The sequence below is a fragment of the Tupaia chinensis genome, unplaced genomic scaffold (assembly GCF_000334495.1).
Source record: "Tupaia chinensis unplaced genomic scaffold, TupChi_1.0 Scaffold140356_1, whole genome shotgun sequence".
NCBI classification, from domain to species: Eukaryota; Metazoa; Chordata; class Mammalia; order Scandentia; family Tupaiidae; genus Tupaia; species Tupaia belangeri.
Genome location: NW_006200233.1, coordinates 946,614 through 974,257, shown reverse-complemented (window position 1 = coordinate 974,257; position 27,644 = coordinate 946,614). Strand labels below are relative to the sequence as shown.

At 57.0% G+C, this 27,644-nt stretch overlaps 11 non-coding genes across 11 annotated transcripts; 7 read left to right on the top strand and 4 right to left on the bottom strand.

Moving 5' to 3' along the window:
* Positions 1-839: 839 nt before the first annotated feature.
* On the bottom strand, positions 840-933 carry TRNAI-UAU (transfer RNA isoleucine (anticodon UAU)). Its single transcript has 2 exons — positions 896-933; positions 840-875 (listed from the first exon to the last, which is right to left on the bottom strand). It is a non-coding gene; the product is annotated as a tRNA-Ile (tRNA).
* Positions 934-6,092: 5,159 nt separating this feature from the next.
* TRNAS-AGA (transfer RNA serine (anticodon AGA)) lies at positions 6,093-6,174 on the top strand. The gene has a single exon. It is a non-coding gene; the product is annotated as a tRNA-Ser (tRNA).
* Positions 6,175-7,428: 1,254 nt separating this feature from the next.
* TRNAL-CAA (transfer RNA leucine (anticodon CAA)) lies at positions 7,429-7,534 on the bottom strand. The gene is made up of 2 exons: positions 7,497-7,534; positions 7,429-7,474 (listed from the first exon to the last, which is right to left on the bottom strand). It is a non-coding gene; the product is annotated as a tRNA-Leu (tRNA).
* Positions 7,535-9,305: 1,771 nt separating this feature from the next.
* TRNAM-CAU (transfer RNA methionine (anticodon CAU)) lies at positions 9,306-9,377 on the top strand. The gene has a single exon. It is a non-coding gene; the product is annotated as a tRNA-Met (tRNA).
* A 1,086-nt stretch (positions 9,378-10,463) lies between these two features.
* TRNAK-UUU (transfer RNA lysine (anticodon UUU)) lies at positions 10,464-10,536 on the top strand. Its single transcript has one exon. It is a non-coding gene; the product is annotated as a tRNA-Lys (tRNA).
* A 3,810-nt stretch (positions 10,537-14,346) lies between these two features.
* On the top strand, positions 14,347-14,418 carry TRNAD-GUC (transfer RNA aspartic acid (anticodon GUC)). Its single transcript has one exon. It is a non-coding gene; the product is annotated as a tRNA-Asp (tRNA).
* Positions 14,419-17,440: 3,022 nt separating this feature from the next.
* Positions 17,441-17,513, bottom strand: TRNAK-UUU (transfer RNA lysine (anticodon UUU)). The gene has a single exon. It is a non-coding gene; the product is annotated as a tRNA-Lys (tRNA).
* Positions 17,514-19,493: 1,980 nt separating this feature from the next.
* TRNAL-CAA (transfer RNA leucine (anticodon CAA)) lies at positions 19,494-19,600 on the top strand. The gene is made up of 2 exons: positions 19,494-19,531; positions 19,555-19,600. It is a non-coding gene; the product is annotated as a tRNA-Leu (tRNA).
* A 3,385-nt stretch (positions 19,601-22,985) lies between these two features.
* Positions 22,986-23,075, bottom strand: TRNAR-UCU (transfer RNA arginine (anticodon UCU)). The gene is given in 2 exon segments: positions 22,986-23,021; positions 23,039-23,075. It is a non-coding gene; the product is annotated as a tRNA-Arg (tRNA).
* Positions 23,076-25,857: 2,782 nt separating this feature from the next.
* TRNAS-AGA (transfer RNA serine (anticodon AGA)) lies at positions 25,858-25,939 on the top strand. Its single transcript has one exon. It is a non-coding gene; the product is annotated as a tRNA-Ser (tRNA).
* Positions 25,940-27,218: 1,279 nt separating this feature from the next.
* On the top strand, positions 27,219-27,290 carry TRNAQ-CUG (transfer RNA glutamine (anticodon CUG)). Its single transcript has one exon. It is a non-coding gene; the product is annotated as a tRNA-Gln (tRNA).
* Positions 27,291-27,644: the final 354 nt, after the last annotated feature.

The following is a 27,644-nucleotide window of genomic DNA, read 5'->3' as shown; positions in this document are numbered from 1 at the left end:
GTCCCCCCAGCCACGACCGCCCCTCATCCTCTTTCCTGGGGTCTCGAGACTCAGCCCAGAAACACATGTCGGCCTCCCTGGCCCTGGTGCTTATAGACCGCGTGGAGATTCGCCACCCCGAATCCCCTGAGCCGGGATTCGGGGTGCCCAATGCGTTCCTTCACCCAGCCGCCTGTGTGCTGTGCTTGGTCTCCGGAGAACCCAGACTGCCACAGAACTCTCTCACCGTGGAGGAAGGCTGAGGATGCAACCCGGGACGTCGGTGCGTGTTCAGGAAAGGAGGGCCCCGCGAGACCAAGTAAGCCCAGGAGAGACCGGGAAAAGCCGAGGAACCTGGAGTCATCCGTGCCAGCCCCTTAGGCATTTTTCAGACAGGGCGGCACGTTGTGTTCGACGCGCTCCGGGAGGAGTGGCGCCCACCTGCCCGCGGCGCTTCACCGCGAGAGAGAACGAGGCGATTCCGAGGTGGGATCACAGCCTCACCGCGAACCTGGCGGCTGCCGACGGCTGCGGGAGCAGCAGAGCACGAGGGGCAGCGTTCCTCCCTTGTTGCGTCGGTGCTGTCCCGGAGGGGCCGAGGCGCAGCTTTGCAAAGGCGCGGGGAGCGGGGCCCCTCAGCAGGGTGACCTGCGGGGAGGGGGTGGGCTGGAAGAGCTCACTGGAGATCTGCTCCCCTGCCTCGGGCCTGCGGTTTTCTTCTCGCCCCACAGTCAGCCAGGACCCTCCTTAATTACGGTCGTCTCTGCGATTTCACCAGGGAAAATGTAACCGCGCCAGGTTTGTCTTGGGGAAGGAGGGAAAAAGTCAGGACAATGCGATGTCTGAAAGGGAAGAAAACATGCTCCAGGTGAGGCTCGAACTCACAACCTCGGCATCACCCGCACATATACTGCTGTATAAGTACCGCGCGCTAACCGATTGCGCCACTGGAGCATGCTTTCTCTCTGCTGGCGGTACGCTCTCTACAGGGCCGGGGCCGCGGCTCGGGGACGCGCCGGCAGGGGCGCATGGAATGACGAGGACCCTGCCCACGGAGGCGTGCCTCGCACACGCACCGAGCGCACTCGCACCAGGACGACTCCGTAGCTCCCGGAGCTGGTGCGTGATCCGCTCCCTCTGCAGCACGAGCCGGCGCTCCCCGGGGAGCGCTGCGTGCGCCCTGCCGCCCGGGGACGAGCGCAGAGGAGGACGAGACCGCCCTTCGCCCCGCCGTGGGGCGACACCTACCCTGAGCAAAGACGCGGGCCGCTGGGAGGGAGCACAGTGCCCTCGCCCCTGGCGGCGACGCTGGCCCGCACCTGCTAAACGCCCACATGCGCAGTGCGCACCGCCGCGCCGCCCCGCGGGCTCCCCAACCGTCCGGAGTCGACCCGGAAGCCCCACTCGAAGTCGCAGGGCCACTCGTCGTCTGCGCCGCACGTGCCGGGGCCTGGCGCGCTCGCCGCCTCCGCCCGCCGCCCCACCTTTAGCGCACACCTGCCCACCCAGGACCCCCGTGGTCTCGGGGACCCTAATCCCACGGGCCGACTTCGTCGCTGTGCCGGCTTGCTTTCGGTCGGAGGGTATAACAGAGGGCGCACAGGGCGTTGTAGTCTCGGCGTCTACAGAATAACTCCTGTCGCGGAGAAGGACTCTCAAAGGACCAGCCTGCCGGTGCCGGGCCGCACGGGACCTGAGCCAGGGCGGAGAGGAACGGACGGTGACCCGGTCCCTCCGCCCCAAGGAAAAGGGCGCCAAGGCGGCGGCGGCTGCAGCTCCGCGCCCACGGCCTCAGATGGCCGAGGGGACGCTGCGCAGGCCGTCGGCAGGTACCCCTGACCGCCCAGGCCGGGAAGCCCCCGACCCCTGGGGCGCACAGTCTGCAGCAGTAGCGCTCCCAGGCGAGGGCAGCCCTGTCCCTGGTGCTCAGGTCGGAACTCGGAGAAACTCCATCCCCGGTTGTAGTACAGGGAGGTGGGCTTGTTGAGAACGATTCGGTCCCGAGCCCGCCCCCGCACGTGGGATTAAGGCCTATGAGAGCGGGCGCGGCGGCCCTTCCCTCTCCTGCGGCTGAAGGCGCGGACCAGGAGCCGCCCGGGAGGCGAGCGCAGCCTGGCGGACGCCAGGTCAGTGGCACTGTAAGAAGCAAGTATCTGCTGTGTAGACAGACTACCCTGGCCTGAGGGGATTGGGTACAGACACAGGCCAGACCCCGCTCAAAACAACGTCCAAAAGCTTCCTAGCAGCACCGCGGGCAGCGCAGTGAGCTCGGGTCCCCGAGCGTGCAGCCGCCACGTGGGGAATTGCTGTTAAGGGACAGACGTGCAAGAGGCACATGGGTCGCTGATGTTGAGTGACTATCCCCAGGAAAGGCAGTTTACAGACGACAGAGGCTTCTTAAGCATATGATGATGTTCATGGAGGAGAAAGTCGCTTGACAGCTACACGTTTTGGATCGTGGCCACCTTCTGGTCACAGCGTCGGGCAGGTGTGGAGCCGGGGCGACCTCTCTGCCCCGGCCGCAGAGCGGGAACACTGCACGGTCAGGACGTGGCAGCGAGGGCAGTGTTGATCCATCTGAGCCCTGCAGGGGGCCAGCTCTGGCGGCCTCTTCCTTTCTATTTGTTAGGAGAATTTAAGTTTCAGGGTTCTCTCCTTTTCCTAGTAGTAAGGCAAAATGCACATCTATATTTCTGGGGGTTTGTTTCTATTTTTGGTATTAAGTAAGACCTTATTGAAAGTGAAGGGGTTAAGTAGGGGTTGAGTAGGCTCAGGTGAGACTTGAACTCTGGACCCCTGGTTTACAAGACCAGTGCTCTATCCCCTGAGCTACAGGGCCCCTGTAGGATATCTTTTGTCTTTTTTTTTTTTTTGAGAGATTTTTACTATAGGGCGCGTGTGCTCGCCAGATAGAGACATAGAGACAGAAAGCGAGAAATCACCCCCCCCCAGGGGGGATGGTCACGCTGCAATCCCTTCTCCTCCATTCTCCTCTTGGTATCTTGGGCATGCACGCACACGTGCCCGGCATGAGTTTTAAGCCACCGGGTCTGGGACGCGAATCGCAGTTGACTACGTGGGAGTCCGGCGACACAGCTTATTACGCTAACTGCTGGTTCCCTGTCATCTTTTTTTCTACATCTCAGCCATGTCTTCCTGCCAGAGAAGTGTGTATATGGTGAGTCTCAGACGTTGATTCCTCTCCCAGTCTCTTGGGAGCAGTGCACCGGGATGAGCTGGAGGGTCTCAAGTGGGAGAGGAGTAGGAGTGGGCACATAGCATGCTCCGCAGCGCGGAGGGCTGTGAGGTCTCAAAGCTGTACTGGGCATGGGCGTGCAGAGGGCAGCTGGCCGTCTAAGGCCTCAGAGGGTCTCACCGACTGCTGCTGCTTCACGCTCCGCAGCGCAGGCTGTAATGGTGGCAACATCTCTTTTCTCTTCTTTTTTTTGGAGAGATTTTTGCATGTGTCCTTGCCAGACAGACAGTGAGAAATCACCTCCTGTGGGATGGCCACACCTCAATCCCTTCTCCGTTCTCCTCTCTGGATTTTGGGCATGTGTGCGCGCACACACACACGCACACATGCACGGACAGTGTGAGTTTTAAGCCTCTGGGTCGACCACATGGGAGTCCCCGTACCGAACCAGTATGCCGTCTGCTGGTTCACAGCATCTTTTCTCTATAGCTGATTATATCTTTGAATCTTTCTGTTTGGGGGTTTTACTGATTTCTAGAAACTTTGATGTGCCATTCTCATCCCCTTTCCAATATTCTGGGCTGTAGTCAAACAAATCCCCACATTCTCTGATAGTTCTAACGTTCTCTCCAATGGGGCACCACACTGTTCTGCCCACGGTCAGCCCAAAGGAAGTGTGCACTGATGACATCCACGTGCCTCGGCCAACCTTGGCTGGCAGGCCGCTGGCTGCGATCCTGGCCTCGGAGCACAGATAGCAAGCACAAGGGGGGGTTCTGGCTGTTGCCTACCTCCTGCTGGAGTCAAGCACCCGGAAAACAGGGTGTGGCTGGTTCATGTGATGTGTCTCCTTCTGGGAATGCCTGGCACAGCGGGCCTCCTGGCTGCTGTCGCCAAAAAAAGCATAGCAGAGCCAGCCCTTCTGCCTGCTCCTGCGCAGGCAAGGAGGCTCCTGTGCAGAGTAAGAGGAGGTACCCATGCAGGGTAGGAGGAGGCTGCAGGAGTCAGGGAGGCACAGACAGTGTAAATAACTGAAAGAAGCTTTAAAGAGTTGGGGACGCAAGGCAGTTAGGGAAGCTCCTTGCAAGAACATCAGGAGTCCCAGAGAGGAGCCATGCTATTGCAGCTCCAAGGAGTCAGCCAGGAGAGTGCTCTCAGGCCATGGGGTGCAGTTGCACCGGGAGAGGGCCTTACCGCCTGCTTGGGTGCATAAAGGACCATAGTGTATGGAGCGTGGAGAAGACTGGGGCCCCAGAACGAGCCTGTGGGGGCTGTGATAGCTCTCAGCACAGCCCCAGGTCACACTCGTCCCTATGGACAGCTTCTCTGGAGTAGAGTTGTCAGCACAGTTAAGAGTCCCAGACACGGTGGCTTGAGAAACACACCAGGCACGGGTGCATGCATGTCCGAAAGCTAAAAGGAGGGAGAGGTGGAGAAGGGATTAGGAGTGGCCATTCCACAAGGGGGTGCTTCTCTCTCTCTCACTGCCTCTCTCTGGTGCGGGCACGTGTCCTCTGGCAAAACTTTTCAAAGAAAGAAACATTTCGACCCTTCTCCGGAAGAACAGCAAAGAACCCAGAGTGGTCAGCACATTCTGAATAGAAATGCAGAACAGACAGTTCCTGGGTGTTTTCCCGCAGCCTGATCTCAGCTGTAGCATTGCTCAGAGTTGTCTACAGAGGCTGGCAAGAAGCAGCTTAGGCACGGTTCCTTCCTAATGAACAAGCCTGCGTTCGTTCATCCCTTACCACAGGCAGGGAAAAGCAGGCGGGACCTTCAACTTGTGCCCAGAAACAGCCTCAGCTACGTGACCACATCTGTAGAGGGCCTCTCCCCATGCCCCAGCAACAGTGCTGCCCAACCTGCGGCGCCAGACACCGGGGCCCCTTTCCTGCAGCCTCTCTAGCATTTCTGCTCCCCCTTAGGCAGTCCTGGCTTTGGGCACACGGGGCCAATCTTCAGGCATTTTCACCAATGTTCTCCTCAGGGTTTTTCCAGTTTTCACCAGCCCCGAAGATGTAGGAAGTGGCTGGGTCTGAGCAGACAGTGGTGCCTCTCAGCTAAGCAGAGACGAGAGACACGATCCTGCTCCCGAGGCTACGTCTCGCTACCTTGAGCTCAACACTGCAAGGCCGTGTGAATGGCAGGAAATAAAAGGCCCTGTCAGCAGAAAAGGCATGGGAAGGTAAGAGGACACTTGTATAGAACACAGGACACCAGACGGTACATCTGCAGCTGATGACATCAAAAACAACCGGCTTTGCACCCCGCTTCTGCTTCCCCATTACCCCCCCAATAAAACCGTAGACCTGGGGCGGGCTCAGGGCCTCGACTGGCTCCATCAGGGCTGCCAGGATCGCCTGATACCTCTTTTCTCGACTGAATGTCTATGTGTTCCTTGCTTTTCTTTCAAGCCACTCAGGTCCGCGGTCTGCCGTGCAGGTCATGGCATGGTCACGTGCTTTGGAATTCATTAAGGCAGTGTCCGTTTCCAGATGCCAAAATGTGCGTTCACGGATCCCTCCTGGGCTTTTTGACCCCTAGTTTCAAGATCACCCTTTTCATCTTTTTTTTTTTTTGTGGTCAATGTATCTGGTCACTTTTGGTATTTAAAATTGTTATTACTCATAATTCCGCAGCCAGTGTTGAGGTCTGTCCCGGCTGTGCAGTGCACCTCAAGGATCCCCTCACAGGCTGACAGAGCAGGGAGTCCCATCCCCAAACCCATGGGAACAAGGGGTCTTCAGTTTGGGGACAACGTCATGGCTTCCCAGTTGGGTGGACAGCCTGACAGTCGTCTAGTCCACACAGCAACTAGGCATCATTGGGGCACACCTTCCGAGACCTGGCCAGATCCTTGAAGGAGAGCTGAATTTCACTGCACTTATGCCGTTTGAAGTAGGAGTGCTGCCCATGTGTAGTCGTGGCCGAGTGGTTAAGGCGATGGACTAGAAATCCATTGGGGTTTCCCCGCGCAGGTTCGAATCCTGCCGACTACGATTATTATTTCACGCTCACTCCATCCTGCCTGACTGGTTTCCTCGCCTGAGGCCTGGAACAGGAAGCTCCTTCCCTATTACTGTACTTGACCTGCTCACCTCTCCTTGCCACAGGACCCCAACCTTCTCCTGGACTGCACTCGTTTTACTCCTCGCACCTCCTAACGCTCACGTCTCCCTCTGTCTGAGCGAGGCCACTCCGCAATGCCATGCTTGCTTCAGGCTTCAAGCAAACCCATCCTGTTCGTGGGGTGAGTGAAGGAGTGCCCACTGTTGATGCCACTCTAAGACAGCAAAAATATTCTGCTTTCACGTGACTGGAAACCAAGGCGCCCGCACGGCCAACCACACTTCTCTCCACAATCATATGAGTTTTGTTAAATTTTCAGAGTTGGGGCCAGCAGGTGGCATGGTGGTTAAGGTGTTGTACTCCCAACTGTACTCCCATATGGCCAACTGCGGCTGGAGTTCTCAACCCCATGGCAGGAAAATTGCACCAGACGCGAGTGCATGTGTACCCAAAATCCCAAGAGGAGAATGAGAAGGAATTGAGGCATGGCTGTCCCCCCCGGGGAGTGATTCTTCCCCTCCCCCTCCCCCAGACGATTGCTTATGTCCTATAGCAAAGTTTAAAAAATAAATAAATAAAAACATAATCGAGGGACCAGCAGATGGTGTAATGATTACATGGTTGGACTCCCGCATAGTCGATCACAGTTCAAGTCCTGGACCCAGTGGTTTAAAACTGGCGTTGGCGCCTGCGGGAGGCCGACCCGCGGCGCTTCCTTCCGGGCCCCGGGCTGGCGGCGGACCCCGGGACCCGGGTCTTCCTGTCGAGTCGGTGCGTTGGTTTTGTTAAACTATAAGGCACGCTCCGGGCTTCCTGACCGCCCGCGGGCCCTCGGAGCGGGCGTGACCGACTCAGCGCCTTCTGCCGGGAGAACGGCCGCGAGTGGCGTTGGGGTTCAGAATGTGACCGGCTGGCTGCGGAAACGCTCGGGATCGCTGCGAGGGGCCTGGAGCCGCCTTTCCCCGCCGCAGTGTGTCGGCGCTTCCAGGTCGGTGGCTGGCACGGCGGGCGGGTGACCGGGTAACTGGGGGAAGAAGGACCGAACTCCCAAATACTGGGGCGATGCTCTGCGCGCGGGGGGACCTGACAAGGGGAACGCAGACTGCAGGAGCAGAGTTGAGGGGCGAGAGAAAACTAAAAGGTGAAAATTGTGATCGAGTGTGCAAGGAGCAAAACTAACCGTGTGTCAGAAGTGGGATTCGAACCCACGCCTCCATGCGGAGACCAGAAACCCCGGCCCGGGAAGCGGAAGCTTGAGTCTGGCGCCTTAGACCACTCGGCCATCCTGACACCGGCGACCTGGGTTGTAACAACCGTTCTAAGGACAGGAGACGACTCTGAGCCAGCGCGCACCGGCATCGCCCCAGCACTGCCCGCGAGACGCGGTGTTCCCTGCCCGCCGGGCGCAACCGAGCGGCACGTGGCCTACGACCGATCTGGGGACCGCCGCGCAGACCCGGCCGCCGCCTGCGGGTGGTCTCCTGGCCCTGACCCCGCTGAGCCCGCGCCTGGCGGTCGCAAGGCCCACCGCGGACCCGAGGAGTGCAGGTCCCTCCATGCCGCCTCGCACCTCTGGTCCTCCGGGAACGCAGCCCGCCCTAGTCTTTCCGCAGACGTTGCAGCAGGTGGACTGGGTCGGCGAGTGGGACGGGAGGATTTCCGCGCAATCATTTTGATCTTAACTTCTCTGCAAAGGTACGCGGCGGGCTCGGGGACCTCTGCACGAGCCCCGAGCTCTCCCGAGGCCGCCCGCCAGCCCTGCCCCGCTAGCCTCCGCTCCTAGACCTAGCTCTTGAGCTCCTCCTGCCGGCCGTGGGCGGAGACGCGCGCCCGCAGCACCGTCTTCCTGTCGGGGTGTCCAAAGGACCCCGCACTAACGGGAAGGTTTGCAGTCTTTACTGGGAAATACGTACGAGAGTACATCGGTACCTGGTTACGGCGAAAGACATTCAAGCCCACTGCCCACGCTGTCCCGCAGTAGGACTGCATCACTCCGCCAGGGAAGGGCGCTCGGAAACCTCCCGCGGAAGTCCAAACTGGCCCACGAATTAGCAAACGGAGACTGTCCGCGGATCCGGGTGAGTTTTGCTTTTTACTTTTTGGTCTTCAGATAGAGAGCTTCAAATACTGTTTTGGAAGGACGTGGAGGTGGGTGATCCCTTGAGCAACTGCTATTGTCACCCGGGTTGTGAGAGAGGCCATGTAAAACAGCAGGGGTGTGAGGGCGTTCCCCACATCCCAGGGGACGCTGGAGGGAAAGGAGCCATCCCCTCCAGGGGGAGATTTACCACTTTTGCTCTCTCTAGCGAGTGCACGTGCTGGACTGCAAGAGCTAAAAGAAAAAAGGAGACAGTAGGGTCGCCCAAAAGTGAGGGTCTAAGAGAGAAGAGAACCCAGAGGAGCCGACTAGAGCTAGCCATGGGGAGGGAGCCTTTGTCATTGGTCAAAAACATTTCCTCAGCCATGACGGTATTAGAGGTTGGTTAATATGGTACCTAAATAGGTCAGTTACTTAAATGAGTTGTAACTTTTCTGAATTAAGTTTTATAGAATCTAGGTCATGTAAAAATAGAGACTTTTACAGTTTGTTTTATTACACTTTTAGGTGAAACTTTAGGACTTCGGTGACTCGATGTTAACACAATTCCATTTACTAATGTTGTTCGTGGCATCTAAAAGTTGGATGCCCTGGCTGGAGGGACAGCGCTCAGATCCCGCCAGCTTGCCCCGTCAGCATCAGCCAGCCATGTCTGTGTCCCTGTTGTCACCCAGCCAGTCAGGGCCTGTGCCCAATGGCACTGCACTTTGGCCCAGTCCTTGGCCTGCCAGAGCCCAAGAGGGAAACTGGCTCCTGGACATGGAGGTGGCAAGGAAGGTCTTGGGGGTTCCCGTCTGAGGGTCAGCTGCAAAGATCCAGTCATGGGAGGGATCATAGGTGACAGCTCTGAGAAGGAATTGTGGGCAGACCTGGAAAGGAAGACAAACAGGGGAAATAGTGACAGAAACACCCAGGTAAGAATTCTGTAAATTACTAGGAAACTGGAAAGACATATAGGCCAGGAGCAGAGTGGCGCAGCGGAAGCGTGCTGGGCCCATAACCCAGAGGTCGATGGATCGAAACCATCCTCTGCTAGTGACTTTTGCCTTTCTCCTTCAGAACACCTTACATATCCTCTGTACCGCGTTAGGGGTCGTTCGGTGTTGAGGCGTCTCTCCTTTGAATCTTGGTGAAAGTTCGCTATTACTAAAACTGTGTCTTTATCAACAGGCCGCCCCTCAGAACCCCCTGGGAAAAGGGGGCCTCTTATTTCCTATCTGTCACGACCATCGCTTCCTCTCTGTGAGGGGCTGCGACACGAACCACAGAGGCCCTGGGGACCCCGGCCGGAGCCTGTCTACCCGTCTGCTCCTTCCTGTCTTTCCATCGATGGGCTCGGCGTGAAAGGTGCAGTTAGGCGGACTGCAGCGATGCGCGCGGACGCCGGTGGTCGCACCCGGAAGACCCAGGTAGAGGCGGAGAAAGGCTGAACCTGCGAGTGCGCACGGCTGGGCGAGCGGATGCGGCGGAGGGGCGCGGAGCTGGGGAGACCGACGCCGGGTGGGAGGGCGCAGGGCGGGGAACACGCGCACAGCAGGTGCACGCTGAGCGGGCGAGCTAAGCAGCGCCTGGACACCAACCTCGAAGAGCGGACCTGGAGGGGATCGAGCCCGGGCTGCGGTCCCCTTGAGCCGCGCTGGCCGCTTGTCCGTTCCTGTGGCACTAAGACCCCAAGAAACCCCAACCGCGAAAGAGCACGGAAGACGCAGGAGGGAGAGCCGCCCACTTTGTCAAGGACCCCCAGCTGGAGGGTCCCCCGGGATGAATTGCGGTCAAACGGGCATCTCGTACCTGCGAGCGGGGCGGCGGGGCGCCCGTGGTCAGGCGCGGCCTCGAGTTCCCGGTGCGCGCCGTTACCTGTCGGGCCTTCACGCTTGTGGGTCCAGGCTGTTCTGAGCCCGGATTTCCTCCCGCGGAAACACCAGCGGCTCCTCGTCTGCGTGGCCCGTTTGGGCGGTAAGTGAAAAGATCCGTGTAGTGAAGCGCGTTTGCGGCGTCGGGCCCCGGACGTGTAAGCAGCACACGAGGAAGACCCGAGACCACGATTCCCGGGATCACCGGCCCCGGGCACCACTCGGTAGTCACTCATTTTGTATCGCGAATTAAAGGCTCTCCTAGAGAGCCTGGATAGCTCAGTCGGTAGAGCATCAGACTTTTAATCTGAGGGTCCAGGGTTCAAGTCCCTGTTCAGGCGACGGGCTGCAGTTTTATTTCAATCAGGTCCAGCTAACTGGAGCTGGGGAAGAATATGTGCACCTCCTACACAAAATGGGCTGGTAATTATCCTTTCCCATTAGTAGCTGGAAACCACACCCCATAAAATAGTGCAGTAGTGATGGGGTTACTGGGAAGTATTATCATTACGCTGAAGTTCCTTTAAGTGAGAATGTGTTTCCTAAAAACCCAAACCTCCTCGCGGTGAGAAGTCCTGGTTTTAATTGTATCTCCTTTGCATTGATGGAAGTATTTCAGTCTACGACTTTTCTTCTGAATACTGCTTTGGTGGCGTCCTGTGGCGTCCACTATAGAATAGTTTCATTGTCTTTGTTTTATAGAAATTTTACACTTTTCATTTGTATTTTCCGTTTGGTCCTAGATTTTAAGAGAAAGTCATAATTTTCAGGTGGTTAGAAAATATTCCCATTATTTGTACATTTTAGAACGTATTGAGGTGCTCTTGTTTTGTTTCAGGTTTTGTTTGGTCAAAAAGCAGCTAATATATGTGGTTTTTGTAAGCATACTGACGCAGAATTTTCACATTTCCGGTTGCAGATACCAGTATCTTTGCATCCGACTTTTCTCACACTGACTGAGGAGCACATGGGTTGTTTCTGAGAGTCCAATAGTGTCAACAGTTCCATGAACCTCACAAACCTGGCAGGGTTCAGAGTGCAAGTGCTTCTTGTATGTGCGTTCCTAGGAGGAAAATGGTCACTTTGTTAGATTATGCAAATCTTTAACTTTTGGAGGAAATGACTGCTTTCCAAATCTGTAAAACTATATGCCTCCACTGGCAACTCCAAAACTGTCCAACTGTTGCTATTTTGCACATTTAATTTCACCCTAATGAGGGAGGAGACAGGCACACACACATATATTTAGGTTTAGACCTATGAGATGGAGCCAGCTTACAAGATGGAGTCACTCTGGTCAGCTTTTAGTAGAAATCACTCACAGCTCTCATTACCTGTCACAGAGGACTGCCTGCAGCCAGAGCTGCTCAGACACTGCTTGAGATAACAACAGCTAAATCTACCTTCCCACATCACTGCTACATTGCCGACAGTGCAGTCACTGTTGATCTGGAGAGCGGGAGAGCAGAGGACCTTGCCCCGTAGCTTGCCACCAGCTCTTGTCTGAGAAATGGGAACATGATGTGCGGGCTTGCACCTGGGAGGTAAAGGGGTCTAAGTAAGATGATATTTTAGAAACACAAGGGAAAAACACATCCACATCAAAGAACAGAGCTTCGTCTTAGAATTGCAGAAAACATGAGAAAACTAGAAACTTTATGGACCACAGACCTCAGACAAAGATCTGCTGAATTAATCGAGGTCTGAACACCTGAAGGCTTGAGATTTGTGAGCCCACTCCCACATAGGAGCAGGACAACGTGAATCCCCTGACTCGTGGCCCCCACGAGAGAAGTGCATGCACAAGTCTCTCTGTTGGATAAAAGCCCCTCACCCAGCTCCTGTTCTGCAACCCATTCCTAAGACCCCCTCCCTGCTTGGGAGCTCTGCTTCTCTCCTCTCTTAATAAACTCCGCTTTACTATCCCTTCTCTGTGTCTGTGTCTCTAATTCTTTGTGAGTGTGAGACAAAGAATCTGTTCATCTTGGGGTCCTGAATCTGACACGGGGTTGAACCCAGACACCTACGTCACTGTCAAGTGGAGGTAGATGGTGTCTTCCTCGGTTACAGTCTGCATTCGTGGCAGATGTCTATACATGTCTTTGATTTATACATTGGACTCTTCCAAATGCCAATTTATTTGCCCATTTGATGGCCTGTTGATGCACCTGACTCATTAATATATGGTCTTCTTGGGTTTTGTTTTGTTTAATCCCTTGCAATTCAATGATCTGAGTTGCAGTTAATCTTGTACTTTCCTCTTAAGCTATAATGTAGTTAGGGACAGCTGTGACTTACATGTGCACCGATACCTGTAGCATTTCTGTGTCTGTGTGCACCGACACCTGTAGCATTTCTGTGTCTGTGTGCACCGACACCGGTAGCATTTCTGTGTCTGTGTGCACCGACACCTGTAGCATTTCTGTGTCTGTGTAAGCAGGCTTTCCCGGCTGCAGTCCCCCAGTACTCCGTCTTGTAATGTGGGGTCCCCACCTGTAGATTCTCATAATTCTTTTCTCATCCTCTGCCCACACCTTTCTCCGACATCTCAGACACAGAAGCCGAGTCAACTCTGTCTCTGTCTGCAGCTCAGCTCTGAAGCACATACAGGCGCTGGGAGTGGGGAGTGAGCAGCATGAGGAGTGGTGAGTCCCACTCCCCTGTCTGCTCTGGCCTCTGTCTACAGGAAACTGCATGCTCTCCTTCACTTTAGTTCCAGCTGACCAGGGCTGGTGTGACGTCAGGCCGAACCCGTTCACCTCCTGGCGTCTAAGAATGCTGTGCTTTCCAGAAAGTATGAAGGGCTTGAGCACACGGGCTGCCGGCTGGGTTTGCGTTGTCATCTGAGCCACGCGGGCCGTGCTCCACACCAGAGACCTGAACTCCCTCCACTGACTCTCCCGGACACCTCCCCGCCTACTCCTGGGGGATTTAGCCAAGGCTGGGCACCAGACAAAGCTCAGTGGGAAGAAGGAGGTGTGACAGGGGCATCACCACCCCTGCCAGCCTGACTGCTTCTCAGCCCGTCGGCAGCTGTCACGTATGTCTGCATGGTTGTCTTCCTGGCATGCTGAGCAGGGAAGGGCATTGAGTACACTGGTCTGAGAGGGGAGCCAGCACCGGGCCCTTGGAGGGGCTGGGCGGTCAGCTTGCCACGTCGGTGGAGGGAGGTGTTTTAGTAATGGATGCTTTCTAAGCTTAGCCTGAGTGTTCTTTCCTACCACAAGCCTGTCCCTATTTGTGACCTAAAACCTTTACTGCCACATTATAATCTGTGGGCGTCCGCCCCAGGGCTTGGGTCTGGCTGAATCATGATCACAGGGCTGCTGGTGAGGAAGAGAAAGGACAAGAAAGAGGAAGCCCTCCATCTTGCCAGGACCGGGGAATCGGGAAGAATGAGCCAAAGGGATGGAGTGGAAATGGACACAGGCAGCCTGAGCCTGGGTAGCCCAAGCATCTTGTCCCGCCCAGACAAACCAGACGTCTTTATTTATAGTACAAGGAGACATTACATATGTATGTTTCATGACACTTCATAGATTGGTTGCCAGGTTACAGACAATAAGAAACAGTTAACAAATCTATGAGGGCTTAGTCATACTGGGCCAGGTGTATCCCTTGGTGGTAATCCCATCAAGAGAAAATCTCATCTTTTCTAATGCAGAGAACTAGCTGTTCGGTGTGGGGAAGGAGCGAAAAAGCTTCTCCATAAGGAGTGCGCCACCACACCCAGAGAAGGCTAAAGAACCTTTCAGATGCAGGGCAGGGATTGGACTTTACTAATAGGGGTCAAGATGTTTCTTGAAGTCCATCAGATGTGTCTGTTGGCACGCCCCTAGTCATTTCCACCCTTGCTCTGTCTGCAGCCAAGGTCAGGGAAAGACAAATTACAAGACTCTGCCAAAACCCTAAAGAGCAGGTGGTGTTTGTTCTTGCTCTGTCTGCACCTCAGATTCTCTCTCTTAAACGTGTCCCCACAATAATCTTTTCAAACTCGAAGTAACTGGGAGCATCCGTGTCACAGGGTCTTTTAACAGTCTCTTAATTGGAAGGTGGGCGGGCTTCCAGACACTTATCAAAGAGTAAAAAAGCAGTGCTTAACATGTGAGTGGTCCTTCAGGTGAGCCTCTCTGTGCCATGTAGCGGTGTCTTCCTCGTTAGTATAGTGGTGAGTATCCCCACCTGTCACGCAGGAGACCGGGGTTCAATTCCCTGACGGGGAGGCTGTGACTCTCTTTTTCTTTTTCTTTTTTTAAAAATTTTGTTCTACTTTAAGCAAGGCCCCCCACTAGATCACCAATGGGCTCGTCTCCAGCGGCTGCCTGCCCCCGGGAGAACACGACCACGCCCCTGTGGACCTGTAGGTCAGTGCTAGAGACCAGGCCCTGACTGGTTTCCTGGCTCCGGGAGGCATTGTCACCTGAGAGCGGAAGGTAGAGGGGCGCCCCGGGCACGTGGGGCATCACCCCCACAGCCCGCCTGGCTCCCAGAGATGTAGGAGAGCAGGTCGTGCTTCAGAGTCCAGGGTGCCAAGCAGGTGGTGGAGACAGCTCACAGCCTATGGGACAGTACAGCGCCATGCCCTGGGCTGTCTCTTCTGCTGCAGTGGGTGACACTTCTGTGGGCAAAATGTATTTGGGTCCCTGAGGACAAGCATGTGCATCACCATCAATTACCTACAAGTCAGCCGTCCCCTCCCCGAGCTCCAGAAGCGCTTCCCACACAGAGACTTGGTCCCCGGTGCACAGGTGGAGAGGACCGAGTGGCTTCCTGGGGTCACCAGGCCCCACCCGGCTCTCCAGTAAGGCCCCTCGGTGACTGCTGTTGCCCAGTTTGGAGCCTCTGATGGTCTTCTCCACACGAAACAGTATTGATGCTTTTACTCTTTCCAGATGAGTACCAGGTTGGCAGGAACCCGGGCCTGCTCGGGGGTTCTGGCACTTGTTGGCCCAGCAATGTCTGGCATCGCGGGTGACGTCAGGGCTCCGGTAAGTGGCACATTCTGGACGCTCACATTTTCCCGGTCTGCCACAGGGACTGGATGGTTTCCGGTGTGAGGCGGTTCTGGGGGCCTGCTGTGGGAAGAAGCCATCGCGAGTATGAACGTCCAGGAGTGGGCGTGCCAGCCGGCAGGACAAGTCGGAAAGAAGGTCACGCGGCTCAGGGGTTGAGGACGTGTTTCATGCCAAAGCGCTGTCCTTCCACTCCTGAGCAGTTCCTAGGAAGTGGCAGTGATTCTGCTGAGGCTCATGTTTATGGAGACGACTCTTTAACCCTACTCCTGCACGTGGGGCAGCAGCCCACCCCTGAACCTGAGCTCCCTTGTGATGGTTGCACGTCTCTAAGGAGGGTGTTCGGTCCGTCCCAGAGGAGGACGTGGGCCGGGGTCGCGCCAGTGTTTCCGGAGCGAGCTGGGTGCAGTGAAGATCTGGCGAGCCCGATGACCACCTGGGGAGGCCAGGAGGTGTGTGAGCCCTCGGAGATGAGGGCGAGCCAGCAGGCGTCGGCTCCATCAGCCAGCCAGTCAGGTGGGCAGTCTGAGCAGAGGCACGCCAGACTCGGAGCGCAGTGGGTCACTGGAAGTTCAGCCTGGAGCCGCGCCGGCAGAATCAGGGCACAGCGCTGTGGAGCTCGCCATTCTCCTTGGGAAAGGGCAGACTGGCTGTCCAGTGAGAAACTGGGGCGAGCTCCCCTTCTGGAATTAGGTCTTCTGGAATAGATTCTACACTCGAAGGCCCTGTTTGCTTTTTGTCTGTTTGTTTTTAGGTTTTAACCATAGGGCGCTGCACACTGCCAGAGAGAGGCAGGGAGAGGGAAAGTGAGAAACGACCCCCTGGGGGGGGTGGCCGAGCGCAATCTCTTCTCCTCTCTCCTCTCTGGATTTCAGGCACACCGGAACAGCATGATTTTCAAGTCACCGGGTCTGGGACTTGACCTGCACTTAGCTATGTGGGAGTTCAGCGCCTTAGCCACCATTCCACCTGCTGGTATAATGAGGGTCATTATGCCATGTTAGCCAGTGTAACAGACAGGGTACAGAGTAGGCCCGGGTTCCATTTTGTCAAACTGGTTATGTCAAAGACTTCATTTTATATGAGAGATTATTCACTGGGAAAGGGTATTCTTGCTTGCTACGGGGTATTTAGGGCGGTGGGGGCATCCCTGCTGCTCACAGTAGGCGACACGACCCTGAAGAGTTGTAACACTGCATTGTCTCTGTGCTGCCAACAGTAAATGGATGACCCTGAAGACACTGTCGTCTCTGTCTTGTAACGCTACGCCGTTTGTCCTGGCTCTCACTCCTCCTCTCAGGAACCCTGTTTGACTGTCCCCCTGGGTCGGGACACAGGAGAGTTGAACTGGGGACTTCTGATTTAGTTTTTCAGTTTGTTCCCCTGTATCCAGGGTATGTGTGTGTGTGTTACTAGATACACTCAAGGTGTCCTCTCTACCCTGCTCATCCGCTCTAAGTTTCCTCCTCCAGAGAGTTTGAAACCAGTACCCTCGGGCTCGGAGCCTTCCTCGGCAGCTTTACCTTTCAGGTGTAGGAAACCTAACTTAGGTCGAGTTGGGGCCTGATTGGATGGCCCAGATGGTGGGGTCCTGGCCGATGGAGCGAAGCACGCTGGGCATGCCATGAGCTCAGGACCAGACCAGGCCTCTCTGGCTCAGCCATGAGTGCAAAGCACCCCAGTCTGCTTCCAGGAATGTGGGCCTCAGCCAAGCGCTGGGCAGCTGCTCTTCCTCCCAGGGGGCACCAACCCGTGGACCCCCAAATTGCGCAAGGTTGCCCTCTTCCTGACATTGTAGACCAGGCCGACGGGCCCCAAGAGTGAGAGGACCTGGGGGCTCATCACCTTGCCTCCCACTCCCAGCGCTGCCTGTTGGGGACACAGTAGAGACAGGATGGAGGCCCTAATTAACAGCTCGACGTGCAGCCCGCTGAGGCCACACACACACCAAGAGGGGCTGGCAGACCCACCTCATGGGGAGGCTTTATGGGTACCCTACCCAGACACTCAGACCTGGAAACAAGTGGTTTCTCCCATGTGTACAAGAATTTTAAAATGGCTCACTTCCCCAGTCGCTGTGAGACACTTTCTCAGATTGTCCATAATTCCAAATCCCTCACAAAACCTCGCTGGGCCCCAGTGGGAGGGGTTGGAGAGAAGGTACATTGGTACAGGGTGTTGATCTAGAGTGCCAGGTTGGATGTACAAACACTAAACTTAAAATTCAGCCCAGCGCCTGGACAGGGACTTGAACCCTGGACCCTCAGATTAAAAGTCTGATGCTCTACCGACTGAGCTACCCAGGCCCTGGCTACTCTCTTGTCCTGCAGATAACTGAACTCCACAGTGACTTAGGCTGTAAAGGAGCAAGAGGAATCCACAGCTTCAGAATCTAATGGGTCCTGCCAAGGTGTGGTTGGGCCACGGAGGTCTGTCTGGTCACTGGGCAGGTTGTCCCGCCCCATAGAGCCCTTTCACTACAGGCCCCTAGGCACACGATTGCAGGGGGGACAGGTCAGGCTGGGGGCAGGTCCTGCGGAGGGTGCTTGTGGGTCTGAGCAGAGGCCCTCAGCTGCGCGGCTCCTCACCGGCCTGGGAGGGATGGGGGGGCGGCGTGCCTGGAGGAGCGGAGGAAACGCTCCTGAGAACCCAACGTGGGGAAGGAAGCTGGAAGTGACCGCGCTGACACGTGGCCAGGAATGAGTGCTTCCGAGATGGGAGGCTGAGTGGCAGGGGGTGTGCAGAAACAAACCCAGGTCCTCTGACTCGCCCCCGCCCGCCTGTCGGAGCACTGCACACTGGAGAGAGCTGTTGGTGCAGGACTCGCTCCTCTGGGAGACACACAGGAGCCCTGAGGGAGGGACCGTGGGGACGCGCCCACAGCAGAGCGGCAGAGAGGGCCCCCGAGGCTGAGCTTGCCCACCGTGACGGGCCCACTGACTCTGGAGTCCCCAGCCCTTGCCCTGTGGGAGATGGCCATTTTAGCTTTTACAGGCGAGGACAGATGCTGTCTCGGCCGAGTGAAGAAAGTCACGGAGCCCTAGCCGCCGTGGTCCCCGAGGGGCGACACGTGGGAGACTGCCGCTTTACTGGGTGTGGAGGCAAAAGTTCAGGAGTTACGACACCACCACACCACGCAGACACAGCAGCACGCCACGCAGACACACCGCCACGCCACGCAGACACACCGCCACGCCACGCAGACCCACACCCCAGACACACCGCCACGCCACACAGACACACCGCCACGCCACGCAGACACACCGCCACGCCACGCAGACACACCGCCACGCCATGCAGACACAGCAGCACGCCATGCAGACACACCGCCATGCCACGCAGACTCACCACCATGCCACACACACCACCACGCCATGCAGACACAGCAGCATGCCACGCAGACACAGCAGCACGCCACACAGACACAGCAGGACGACCTGTGGGCACGACTATCCCCAGAGCTCAGTTTGCCATGACTGAAAAAATGAACCACTGGGGCCAGGTGGGGGCACGCTGGGGCACAGCTGGGTCATCGGGGCACACAGACTGGGCCTGGGTCACAGCCTCTCTGTACCTGCCAGGGGTGTTAATACTGGGAAGGAAGGAAATGCTCTTTTTATCCATTTCAAAAGCCGTGCCACTAGTGAGAAGTTCCACTTGGCGTATTTCTGACCTGTTCATTTTGGCTCGTGCTGTTGGGCAGTGTAGGTGACAAGGGGCCCACACGCTTCCAAGGGCAGACTCCTAGGGGCCGCAGCCTACAGGCCCAGGGGTCACGTCCCTGACCGCTGCCCGATCGGCTTCTCGCCTCTGAACCCGCAGTCGTCGGTCGGGACCACAGGACTGAGCCTAAGCTGGGCCTGAATTCGGGCCCACTTTGTCCGCTCGGGTCTCCGTCCCCTAGGCCCGCCTGCACGTTGAGGTGACGCCGGCGCTACGGGCAGAGGGAACTGCAGACCCGAAGGCGGGGCACCCACAGGGCGCCGCGGGGCGCTGTCCACCGCCGCGGCCCCCGGAGGAAATGAACGCGGGAGGAAGCCGGGGAGAGAGAGCGGGTCCGAGCAGTGCTGGAGGGAGCAGAGGTCGAGGGCAGAGACGCCCGCGAGCGCAGTTCGAGGGCTTCGGGACCGAGGAGGGGTTGTGGCAGCGGCGCGCCGTCGCTCCGCGGAGTCAGCGCGAACCCGCGAGGGGTCTGCCCCGCCCTCCGCTCTCGCCACCGCGCTCAGCCCGGGAGCCGCAGGTCGGCCGCCGCAGAGGTGGCGCGGATCCGTCCCCAGGGCGTGCCTGTCAGGATGGCCGAGTGGTCTAAGGCGCCAGACTCAAGCTTGTACTTCCCGGGTCTGGGGTTTCTGGTCTCCGCATGGGGGCGTGGGTTCGAATCCCACTCCTGACATGGTAAACTCTTGTTCCTTTCACGTTCAGAATCTGCAACTTCTCTGGGCAATCCAACCCCAGCTTTTTGGGGGGTGGCTTCCCCGAATCCTGCCCTTTTTCCTTTACCCCCGGGAGACACCCATCCTTCAGGTCTTAGACCAACGCGGGTCTGGTGTCCTCGCCTTCCTTCCCTCCTTTCGGCTTGTCCTTTCCACGGTTAGGAATTTCTACATGAGACCTTAGTAATAGCTCAGGCTTACACTCTAGGTCTTGAAGTTGGGGGGACAGGCTGACTGTCCCTCAGACTGTGGCAGGTGTGCAGCCCTGAGGACTGGGGGAGACGCTGTCCCCACTGTCCCCGACCACGCAGCCCCAGTTCTTCTCCAGCCTGTGGGTGGCGCAGGCCCTCCAGGGTCAGATGCCGTCCCCATCCCCCACGCCACGCAGGGAGGGCCAGCACTCCTGCAGCCACCAGCTACAGCTGCTGTCCTCTGCTAACAAGGGCCCACTCCCCGGGGACAGTGTGTAGCCAGGAGACTGCAGATGAAACTGACCATTGCTCACCTGCGGAGTGTGGATGACCACTCCCTGACAGTTCGATAGCACCCACATTAGGACAGAGCCCCCAGCCGCGTTGGAGAGCCGTGTGCATTAGGCCTCCTGTGGAAATGACCGTAAACTCTGAACAGCTGAAACCCTTTCAAAACCGCTAGAGGGTGACCAGAGTCAGCAAGACAGAGAAGGAGCCTCCTGGGTTCTGTCCACATCTGTACCACCTCTGGTGGCGCTCCAGCTCACTCCCTTCACCCAGGCGGGCCCTGGGTCGGGTCGGACGCGGCCAGCGCGTGGGGCCGGCCGACCTGTGCAGAGAGTGCTGGGTCTGGGTGCCGGCGACCCGTCAGGGGACGACATCCGGCCGTTCCAGATGAGCATCACGAAGCCTTGCTCAACACACCAAGGACATAGAAGTAAAGTAGCGAGGAATATGGGAATGGGCACGAAGGGCATGATACGGTGTAAGATACACTCGATGTGACGTAAAATACTCTGTAACATGAGAGAATACCTGCGATACACTCGATGTGACGTAAAATACTCTGTAACATGAGAGAATACCTGCACAACACATTGCATATCTGCTAGAAAGCACGGTCTAAAAGTGCAAGTGTTAATACATTAGAACGGCCCTCTGGAGAATGGAGCAGAATTCAGGATGTGCGGATGAAAAGAAACGGACCCACTAAGAGTGTCTGTTCAGACTCACTTCTAAGTGAGGTCTCCTGAAATCTGATGACCTCACACAAATATGGGGTCATCAGAAAAGTCATGAGGCCTTTTTGCATAGAAAAACAGAAAAATACATCATGGCTTTCCAGACAACCCAACACTGTGAGAGGTTAAAAATAAATGATGATCTCTGTGGTGACTTTTTTAAAATGAAAATTCTATTTCCAACAACAAAGGCTTACTTGTTAAGGGAATTGTCCCTGGCTATAAAAATATTTAAAACCAGGAAAATGTGTGGTACAAGGACAAAGCAGATGAGGACACAAGCAATGTGAGTCGCCGTCCCGGGAGAGCAGAGACAGAGGGCGAGCGGTGATCGAGAGTCGAGAGCATCCTGCCGTCAGAGCCTGGCGCCTACTCCTGGGTACCAGGACCGAATCGGAGCCTCAAGTCACCCCAACACGTGTCACGTGTCGTTAGGAGCTGGGACAACAGATAAACCTGCCATGGGACGGGCCCCGAAATCACCTGCGTGACAAAGGGGGTGTTGCAGCAGGAGGACCTCAGGTCACTGAGGAGTCTACATGGGAACACGTGGGGTTGCTGCTGTGAAGTACCACACCCCAGGGCCTGCCCGCCTGACGGCCTGTGTAGTGTCACAGTGTGAACGTGCCATGCACGTGACCGTCACTGTGAGCATGCGCCGTGCACACGACCGTCACAGTGTGAGCGCGCGCCGAGCACACAACCGTCACAGTGTGAGCGCACCGTGCTTGTGACTGTGTCTCAGTGTGAGTGCACGCCGAGCACACGACCGTCACAGTGTGAGTGCACGCCGAGCACACGACCGTCAGTGTGTGAGCGCGCGCCGAGCACACGACCGTCACAGTGTGAGCGCGCCGTGCTTGTGACTGTGTCTCAGTGTGAGTGCACGCCGAGCACATGACCGTCACAGTGTGAGTGCACGCCGAGCACACGACCGTCAGTGTGAGCGCGCGCCGAGCACACGACCGTCAGTGTGCGTGTACATCGAGCACATAGACACTCTGCGTGTGGCTAATGGAGGTGCAACCTGGCGGTAGTGAGGGGCACGTCAGTGCACGTGGGACCAGCCAAAGGGAGGAAAGCCCACGTGCTGGGACGTGCCCGTCAGTGTGAGCGTGCGCCGAGGACACGACCGTCACAGTGTGAGCGCGCCGTGCTTGTGACTGTGTCTCAGTGTGAGTGCACGCCGAGCACATGACCGTCACAGTGTGAGTGCACGCCGAGCACACGACCGTCAGTGTGAGCGCGCGCCGAGCACACGACCGTCAGTGTGCGTGTACATCGAGCACATAGACACTCTGCGTGTGGCTAATGGAGGTGCAACCTGGCGGTAGTGAGGGGCACGTCAGTGCACGTGGGACCAGCCAAAGGGAGGAAAGCCCACGTGGAATGGCGCCGTCTAAGAGGCTCCAGGCGGAGCCAGTGGGTTCTCCTCTCACACATGGGCCTGCCGGCCGCAGGGCTAGGGTTAGGGTGGGCTGTGGGCCCGAGATGTACCTTCCCATGACCCCTTTGAGACAAGAGCCTCTCCAGGGGCCGGCCGTGCCCGAGTCCCAAGGCAGAATGTGAGGTCTTCCCAGGCGTGCGGAGACGCCGGGGGCCGCGCCCACAGAGACGGGGCTGGAGTTGGCTATTGCGCACGTAGCTGCGTGTGCACACGCTCCACCTTCCCAGGACTGTTGGTCATACGAGTGCACACTAAGGACACCCGCTCTCTGTAATATGCGCTTCTGGGAAGATGCCGGCGTGACCTGGGCCTGGCACGTGTGGGTCGAGGAGCAGCGTTCTAGGGGAGCGAAGAGGACGCCCAGTTCTTTTGCACGGTTGTAGGTAGGGGAGATTTTCACTTATCTTTGCTTTGGATCAACATCAGTGCTAGTCATCCTTATGCAAGACATTGCATTTTAAAGAAAAATAAAATTTCAACAAGTTCTTGGAAATCTTTGCGCTACTGATCAATGCCGATGGGGAAGTGAGGGCGATTCATTCCGGTCCTGACCTTCACCAGCAAGAAAATCGGCGATGCTGGAGGAGCATTCTTTCCAGGCGGAGGAGCATTCTTTCCAGGCGAGGAAAACAGCGGGCTGACCTGCCCCGTTCGACTTACTGACTTCTAGGAACAAAAGCACCCACGACTCTGGCGGGACTCGAACCCACAACCTTTGAATATCTCTTCGAGCTGCGCTAGAAGTCCAATGCGCTATCCATTGCGCCACAGAGCCTGCTCGTGGCAACGTGGGCGTCCCAGGTATTTCACTGTGGGGTTACCAATGTCCTCTGGTCACTGAGAAGGTTCATGGAAAACAAGACGCGGAACCCGCGAGATCTCCGACGAGATCTCTGAGGCTCCTGTGATCATCGCTCGTCTCCAGGATGCAGGGGCCGCGGACCCGCATCCGAATCGGCAATTCGTGACCCGGCTCCTGGGGCCGCTCCAGGCTGTCCTCGCCTGCTGCCGCGGGAGACTCGTCTAGGCCGGCCGCGACCCCGCGTTCTAGCGTGGTCTGGGGTCTCTCCCGAGAGGGAGCCCCCTGGTTGTTTTCGCAGGTCTCGTATTTGGTCAGTGGGCTTCCGGGGCCAACGACGGCCTGTGACAAACCCGCTGCGCCTTCTCGGGGCAGGAGCTGGAGGTTTCAAACGGACGCGCGTAGCTTCAGGGCTCCCGCGGGTTCTCGGGATGCGGAGCTTGCTTCTGCAACGGCCCGCCGGGACACGCCCTTTTCTGGGGCCCGCTCCTCCTGGCAGGGCCCGGGGGCAGGCCCGACTCCGTTCAGAAGCAGGTGGCACCTGAGGGAAGCCGAGGACCCAGGTCGGAGCCGACCCAGACCCGGCGCGGCCCAGCACCTGCGCAGGCCGAGTGGAAGAGAAGGGCCTCGGTGGGTCTGACCAAAGACGGCGCGGGCGGCGCGCAGACCCCGCAGCTCGGGCCAGGAGAGCGCAGACTCCGCGCCTCGCGGTGGGGCCCGGGCCGGGAGCGGAGCCCTGAGGCCGCCCTCTCCGTACCAATTAACCCTAGCCAGGCAGGGCAGGAACTGGGCTTCACTTTCGCAGACTAGACGACCCAGCCGAGAGCCTGCCGGCTCCTTGCTCTGGGGCCCTCGAGGAGCTCTAGCTCCAGCCACGTCTGGAAGTCCTGGGGCGGGACGGCTTCGCTGTGCGGGCTCGGGCACGATTATTGCTCAGCTCCTTCCCCTGCGCACTGCGCTCCTGCTTCAGAGAAGGCTGCGCTCCGATTCCGGAGCTTCTTCAGCCTTCTATTTCCACGTCTCTCAGAGCATCTTTAAAAACTCCATTCCAGGAGAGCGGCTTGACCCCTGTCCCAGTTCAGGGGCTGAACGACCAAGCTCAGCGTTTGCACACGCCCTGCCAGAGCTGGCTGTCACCTAAGGCACCGAATAAGTCAGCGGGCCCAAAGTACGGCGATTTTGAATCAAAATCAGCCCTAATCATGTTGACACCGAGAATTGAAAGCAGCCTGAGTTTTTCCGGCTCAAAGGTCTCCAGACTTGGGAAGGAGGGAGTATTTGAGCCGGTGCAATGGCCGGCGAGGGACGTGGGCGCACGTGGGAGAAGAGCATCCTCGGAACACCTTCGCAGGCCAAGCGGTGACACGGGAAATTTCCGGGAGACACCGGAAGCTGGTACGGTCAACAGGAAAGTCGTAGGCAGAAGGGTTCGAGTCTCCGCAGGAAACCCGCAGGCCAGCACGTGCTGGAACGCCCTGCACGTTCTCCACCGCGACGAGAAGGTGCGCTGAGCGCGCCGCTGCGTAGACGGACGGCGGCGAGGGGCAGACTCGCGCCCACCCGGCCTCTCCCTGGGTTAAAGGACTGGTCCCTGGGGAGGGCAGGACCGCGGGGCGGGGTGTGGACTGAGCTGCCCGGCCATAGGCCTTGCCTTCCTACCACGCGGCTCCAGGACGTGGGTCTGGGAACCTGCCGAGGGGGAGCGGCCTTAACCCTCCAGGGTTAGGGAGGGGCAGGGGACAAGCGTCGGCCACTGGCTTGAACTCACTCCTGAGTTAAAGGGCCTTCCAAAGGGACACGGCTGGTCTTTGCCCTACGATAGGAGGAGGCTGTTTGATCTTGAATTAGGTGTGGGTTTCTGAAAATGCAGGACTTTCTCAGGGTGTGTGAGTCAAAGAGGACAGTATTTATAAAGAAACTACTTCCTGGTTAGCATTCTGTGCTGGGGGAGGGCCCAGCCTTCTGCAGAGCAGCACTGCCCCCCACCTCCCAGCCCCCCCGAGCCTGTCCACCCATTCTTCCTGGACTCTGCCACCCACGCTTCACCCTCTCCTTTGGGAAATTCTGCTGAAGAAAGCAACCAGGGGTGACGAACGTAAAAAGGAGAACAAGACATGGGTCGCACTGGTTAAAATTAGAGAAAACGAGCCCCTCCATCGAGTAGAAAACGGAGCCAAGTAACCCATTTTTTAAGACAGCAGGTAGGACAGGGTGGGAGAAGCCTGTAACGGCCATCTGTACCTGCACCCCACCTGCTCCCTCTGCCAGGCCTGCGCTGGCAGTGAGAGGAGCCCCCCACCTGGGCAGCCGGAGCCAGGAGGAGCTCAAGGACGTGCCAGGTGGGCTTTCTTCTGGCCCCACCCCCAGCACAGTACCTCCTCCCCGGACAGCCACTAGGCTCAGCTGGTTCGGACAGTTTTAGACTGGACTCCAGGCAGTTGTAGAAGGTCAGTCCTGTCCCGGCTGGAAAGGACCAAGGCCTGACCCCACCTCCCATCTGAGGGACCCTGGCCCAGTGTGGAGGACTCCAGCACACGGCCAAGCCGTCCCCAGCAGGCAGGCACTGCTGACCTGGAGCTGCACAATGAGGATGCTCGTGTGCAGAGCAGCTCGCGGCAGTGCTCCACACTGGAGGGACGGAGGCACGACCTCCCCGTCCAGCCAGCTGAGCACACCTTTGCCTATGCAGCTCCGGTCCCACCTGCCATGTCACCAGGTAGAGTAACTTCTACCGTTTGGGAAGGGTGACTTCCGTGCTGTAGTCGTGGCCGAGTGGTTAAGGCGATGGACTAGAAATCCATTGGGGTCTCCCCGCGCAGGTTCGAATCCTGCCGACTACGGTGTGTAGTTTTATCCTGTGCCAACTGTGACTTGGCTCCCTCCACACCTCCCTCCCTTCTCTAACCCCCCATCACAGCACGACAGAGGTGTGAGGTGTTTGTTTCTTGCCCAAACACAGGGCCCTTTTTCACACATTCACAGTGGCTCCCTCTGAGTACTGAACTGTGTGTAAAAGTGCTCTACTAACCCTCCTTCCCTATGATAATGGAAGGTGCTGATATTTGCGACCCACAACCACACCTGCAGTTGAGCCGCAGGTACGTACGTGCTCTGCTCCACGCGAGTCGCAGGGCTCGAGTCGCAGGGCTCGAGTCGCAGTCAGTGAGTCCTGAGTACAATGCTGTCTTTCACTTGGCGCAATGCCTCCAGCTCCGGCTCCCGCCCACATGCTGCTCCTTTCTGTGCCCTGGAGTAGACTCTCTTCCTCTCCTCAGAACTCCCCCTCCCCCGCTCCCCGCACCCCAAGCCAGACCTTGTTCCCTTAGACTCAGCTCCGCGGCAGCTGCTGCCTCCTGGGCCCTGGGCCAGGGTGTGCAGCTGATGGGGTGGGCCTCCATTAAAGCCCTCCCTTTTAGCAGCTTGACACTTAATTTCACACAAGAAACAAAGTCACACAAAGGAAACTAGGTATCAAGCTGCTAACTGGACGGGCTTTAAGGAGGCCCACCACCCATCAGCTGCACACGGAGGCCCAGGAGGCAGCAGCCCAGCAGAGGCGTGACTTTCGTTTCTTTATGGTTACAATCGCTTGATCTAAAGGAGAAGTCCTGGCACAGGAGTCAGTCTGGGGCACAGCCCTCAGTAATTTAGGAATTCCCTGAATTAACACAGCACAGCTTGTTTTGCTCCAGAGAGCAGACCTGGTAGTTGAATCTGCGTGAAGAAAAAAATTGCAGGGCTGAAACTGAGCAGTTACAGAGGAAAGACACGAGATCATTGTCCCTGTCTACGGGGGCACTGAAAATACCTACGTCACTAAGTTTTAAGCATTAAATCACACAGTAAATATAAGACCTCCAGTTTCCTTCTACATAGGTAAGAGTCACCCACAATTTCTTAATGAAGAAAGCAAAGCCAAGACCCCGTTTCTGAGTTAACTGGGAGCAGTGTAATTTGGAATAAAACAAACGCCTCCGGGTTTTCTTCGAAAGGATATCCAAGTGAATGTTGACTGGGAAGTTCAAGTTTAGTAGACCAAACATCTCATTGTGTTCCCACAAGGCATCAGATTCTTTTAAGAGGAATGCTTCCTCCTGTAGTAATGGCATGGACAGCAGGGGTTCCATGGTGTAATGGTTAGCACTCTGGACTCTGAATCCAGCGATCCGAGTTCAAGTCTCGGTGGGACCTTCTCTGTTGTTTTTGCTCCTGTGTGAGTTCCTGCTGCCTCTGTGTGTGTGTGTGTGTGTGTGTGTGTGTGTGTGCCCAAAATTCCAAGAAGAGAATGGAGAAGGGATTATGGTATGGCAATCTCTCTCCGTGTGGCGTAGTTTCTCAATTTAAATAAATAAAAATTTTAAAAATAACAATAAATGAATTTTTAAAAATTAAAATACTTCGGGGACTTCCAGTTAAGCTTACTGACACAAACTCAGTCCTATTTTCTCAAGATGTACGGACCAGCCCGCCCTCAGCGGCAGCCCACTAAATATCTTGAGGGCCTAGGAGGGGGCTGTGGCCCGCTGTGGCCCCGCCGGTGCGCGT